Source organism: Schistocerca americana, unplaced genomic scaffold (genome assembly GCF_021461395.2).
Source record: "Schistocerca americana isolate TAMUIC-IGC-003095 unplaced genomic scaffold, iqSchAmer2.1 HiC_scaffold_995, whole genome shotgun sequence".
In the NCBI taxonomy this organism is placed as follows: Eukaryota; Metazoa; Arthropoda; class Insecta; order Orthoptera; family Acrididae; genus Schistocerca; species Schistocerca americana.
Window position 1 is genome coordinate 25,001 of NW_025726780.1, and position 5,000 is coordinate 30,000.

Consider the following 5,000-nt stretch of genomic DNA (forward strand, 5'->3'; position numbering starts at 1 on the left):
AAAACACCTTTCCTTACAACAATGTGTGCCTTAACCTAACCCGTATTGTGCCTTAACCTAACCCGTATTGTGCCTTAACCTAACCCGTATTGTGCCTTAACCTAACCCATATTGCGCCTTAACCTAACCCATATTGCGCCTTAACCTAACCCATATTGCGCCTTAACCTAACCCATATTGCGCCTTAACCTAACCCATATTGTGCCTTAACCTAACCTATATTGTACCTTAACCTAACCCATATTGTACCTTAACCTAACCCATATTGTACCTTAACCTAACCTATATTGTACCTTAACCTAACCTATATTGTACCTTAACCTAACCTATATTGGGCCTTAACCTAACCTATATTGGGCCTTAACCTAACCTATATTGGGCCTTAACCTAACCTATATTGGGCCTTAACCTAACCTATATTGGGCCTTAACGTAACCCACGTTGCGCCTTAACCTAACCTATATTGTACCTTAACCTAACCCATATTGTACCTTAACCTAACCTATATTGGGCCTTAACCTAACCTATATTGGGCCTTAACCTAACCTATATTGGGCCTTAACCTAACCTATATTGGGCCTTAACGTAACCCACGTTGCGCCTTAACGTAACCCACGTTGCGCCTTAACGTAACCCACGTTGCGCCTTAACGTAACCCACGTTGCGCCTTAACGTAACCCACGTTGCGCCTTAACGTAACCCACGTTGCGCCTTAACCTAACCCATATTGCGCCTTAACCTAACCCATATTGCGCCTTAACCTAACCCATATTGCGCCTTAACCTAACCCATATTGTACCTTAACCTAACCTATATTGTACCTTAACCTAACCTATATTGTACCTTAACCTAACCTATATTGGGCCTTAACCTAACCTATATTGGGCCTTAACCTAACCTATATTGGGCCTTAACCTAACCTATATTGGGCCTTAACCTAACCTATATTGGGCCTTAACGTAACCCACGTTGCGCCTTAACGTAACCCACGTTGCGCCTTAACGTAACCCACGTTGCGCCTTAACGTAACCCACGTTGCGCCTTAACGTAACCCACGTTGCGCCTTAACGTAACCCACGTTGCGCCTTAACCTAACCCATATTGCGCCTTAACCTAACCCATATTGCGCCTTAACCTAACCCATATTGCGCCTTAACCTAACCCATATTGTGCCTTAACCTAACCTATATTGTACCTTAACCTAACCCATATTGTACCTTAACCTAACCTATATTGTACCTTAACCTAACCTATATTGTACCTTAACCTAACCTATATTGTACCTTAACCTAACCCATATTGCGCCTTAACCTAACCCATATTGCGCCTTAACCTAACCCATATTGCGCCTTAACCTAACCCATATTGCGCCTTAACCTAACCCATATTGCGCCTTAACCTAACCCATATTGCGCCTTAACCTAACCCATATTGCGCCTTAACCTAACCCATATTGCGCCTTAACCTAACCCATATTGCGCCTTAACCTAACCCATATTGTACCTTAACCTAACCCATATTGTACCTTAACCTAACCTATATTGTACCTTAACCTAACCTATATTGTACCTTAACCTAACCTATATTGTACCTTAACCTAACCTATATTGGGCCTTAACCTAACCTATATTGGGCCTTAACCTAACCTATATTGGGCCTTAACCTAACCTATATTGGGCCTTAACCTAACCTATATTGGGCCTTAACGTAACCCACGTTGCGCCTTAACGTAACCCACGTTGCGCCTTAACGTAACCCACGTTGCGCCTTAACGTAACCCACGTTGCGCCTTAACGTAACCCACGTTGCGCCTTAACGTAACCCACGTTGCGCCTTAACCCAACACACGTTGGGCCTTAACCCAACACACGTTGGGCCTTAACCCAACACACGTTGGGCCTTAACCCAACACACGTTGGGCCTTAACCCAACACACGTTGGGCCTTAACCCAACACACGTTGGGCCTTAACCCAACACACGTTGGGCCTTAACCCAACACACGTTGGGCCTTAACCCAACACACGTTGGGCCTTAACCCAACACACGTTGGGCCTTAACCCAACACACGTTGGGCCTTAACCCAACACACGTTGGGCCTTAACCCAACACACGTTGGGCCTTAACCCAACACACGTTGGGCCTTAACCCAACACACGTTGGGCCTTAACCCAACACACGTTGGGCCTTAACCCAACACACGTTGGGCCTTAACCCAACACACGTTGGGCCTTAACCTGCTCTGTAATTGTCATACGACGCGTTAAATTAGTGTGGTGTTGCCTAACTGCAACCCCCGCAATATAGTTTGCTACTCGCACTGCCTGGTCCCCAGAGTATCGCTTCATGTTAAACACCTTGCAGCTATACACTGTAATGCGGATGGCAGCAGGACGTACATGCTCAATGCCCTTCGCAGTTGTTCATTGGCATTTGCATGGCGAAGCACAGCCTACGTTGTGGTACGGCGTGTGTCAACTGTCCGCTGATGTTGTACGTCCAAATCACACACTGTACTGCACATTGGTCCTCATGTACTGAATGATACATCGTGGTACATGTGTGACCGTACCACGACTGCGCCAACAACGGCGAACCATACGGTCCAAATATTGTGCACTCAGCTACGTGTCGTCTCCCTATAAGAGCTGGATTGCAGTATGGTATGCCGTGGATGGCGATCAGCATGAGCCGTCTGTTGATGTAGTGGCGCGTGTTGTCAGACGTAGTCGTCTCTTCTCACACACCGTGATAGCATGGTGCACTGCGTTCCACATCTGCGACATGCGACAGAGGCCGGTTGACAGTCGTTCGCGCAATGGACATCGCATACGTACGGGGGCCACCTTCCACGTGTTCGCGAAGCGTGCACATGTTGTTGCGTGTATGTGGGCAGACATAGTGTGTCGTGACACCTGACACAGGCATGCAACAATCGTTGAATTTGCAAATGGCGATGGACGTCTACGTTTGCTGGTGACGTTACGCAAATGAACAACTGGTAAACGGTTGTGGTGCGGTTGTTCTCGCTAGAGGTGAATCAGTGATGGCGACGATCGGTTGAGCTACCAACCGGTTGTTTCAGCGATACCCACCATGCCCACGAACGTGAATGGCATGTGGGTGTGAAGCGATACGCGGCGGTGGCTGGGTGGGACCGTCCCCGGCCGGTGAGGGGGGGCCTCCCGGCGTGCTGGCCGCGCGGTGCGTGGGCGCACGCGCTACAGCCGGCTGGTGGGGGCGGCCAGTGGCAGGCGCGCCGGCCGACGGAGGCGGCAGGCGGCGCAGCTGCGCGCCGGCGCACCCTGCACGCGGCGCCGTGCGGCCAAAGTAGGTCCTCGCGGGCCCGGTGCGAAGCGCGGTGGACATCTGCAGTGTGCTGGTCCGATTGAGGACTGTGTGCGCTGAGGATGCGCCGCCGCCCGGCGCTCGGCGCCGCGACGCCGTCTGCTGCTTGGTCGCCTCTGCGGTTCTCGCAGGTGGTTTGTATCGCAGCTGTGCGGACGTGTTGGCGCGTGCGCTGTGCTGGGAGAGTTCGCTTCGGCACCCAAGTGGGGCTTTTGTCCTTCTGTGGCGCTGGCGTTGGAGCTGCCGGCCACCGTAGGTGGCGCGTGTTGTCTCCCGCCGGCAATGCCACGACAGCACGCTCCCGGGCCTCTGTCGGCAGCGGCAAGCTCAGTTGGGAGCACGGGTGGTCGCACCTAAAGCGTCTACTCGCCAAACTCCGGGCGATTGCGCCTCTCTCGAACCCGACCAAGTACTTAGGACGGCGCTGCGCGCCGCCGGGACCTGAGAGGGTTTCGAGGTGTATTGTGCAGGGGAGCTCAGCCTCCTCCTGTTTGCAGAATAATTGAGCGGACGCTTGCGTGTTCGCGCGGGCCCCCGGGACACACTCCCGGGCGGCCGGCTGCTCAGCTCTAGTTGACGCAGCTCCCTGGTTGATCCTGCCAGTAGTCATATGCTTGTCTCAAAGATTAAGCCATGCATGTCTCAGTACAAGCCGCATTAAGGTGAAACCGCGAATGGCTCATTAAATCAGTTATGGTTCCTTAGATCGTACCCACGTTACTTGGATAACTGTGGTAATTCTAGAGCTAATACATGCAAACAGAGTCCCGACCAGAGATGGAAGGGACGCTTTTATTAGATCAAAACCAATCGGTCGGCTCGTCCGGTCCGTTTGCCTTGGTGACTCTGAATAACTTTGGGCTGATCGCACGGTCCTCGTACCGGCGACGCATCTTTCAAATGTCTGCCTTATCAACTGTCGATGGTAGGTTCTGCGCCTACCATGGTTGTAACGGGTAACGGGGAATCAGGGTTCGATTCCGGAGAGGGAGCCTGAGAAACGGCTACCACATCCAAGGAAGGCAGCAGGCGCGCAAATTACCCACTCCCGGCACGGGGAGGTAGTGACGAAAAATAACGATACGGGACTCATCCGAGGCCCCGTAATCGGAATGAGTACACTTTAAATCCTTTAACGAGTATCTATTGGAGGGCAAGTCTGGTGCCAGCAGCCGCGGTAATTCCAGCTCCAATAGCGTATATTAAAGTTGTTGCGGTTAAAAAGCTCGTAGTTGGATTTGTGTCCCACGCTGTTGGTTCACCGCCCGTCGGTGTTTAACTGGCATGTATCGTGGGACGTCCTGCCGGTGGGGCGAGCTGAAGGCGTGCGACGCGCCTCGTGCGTGCTCGTGCGTCCCGAGGCGGACCCCGTTGCAATCCTACCAGGGTGCTCTTGAGTGAGTGTCTCGGTGGGCCGGCACGTTTACTTTGAACAAATTAGAGTGCTTAAAGCAGGCAAGCCCGCCTGAATACTGTGTGCATGGAATAATGGAATAGGACCTCGGTTCTATTTTGTTGGTTTTCGGAACCCGAGGTAATGATTAATAGGGACAGGCGGGGGCATTCGTATTGCGACGTTAGAGGTGAAATTCTTGGATCGTCGCAAGACGAACAGAAGCGAAAGCATTTGCCAAGTATGTTTTCATTAATCAAG

General features: G+C 51.7%; 1 non-coding gene across 1 annotated transcript in view; it reads left to right on the forward strand.

Moving 5' to 3' along the window:
* The first annotated feature begins 3,929 nt into the window (after window positions 1-3,929).
* Window positions 3,930-5,000, forward strand: part of LOC124593544 — a 1,910-nt gene continuing 839 nt past the window's right edge. The window contains exon 1 of the ribosomal RNA XR_006978124.1: window positions 3,930-5,000. This exon is cut by the window's right edge and continues 839 nt beyond it. This is a non-coding gene — a ribosomal RNA (small subunit ribosomal RNA).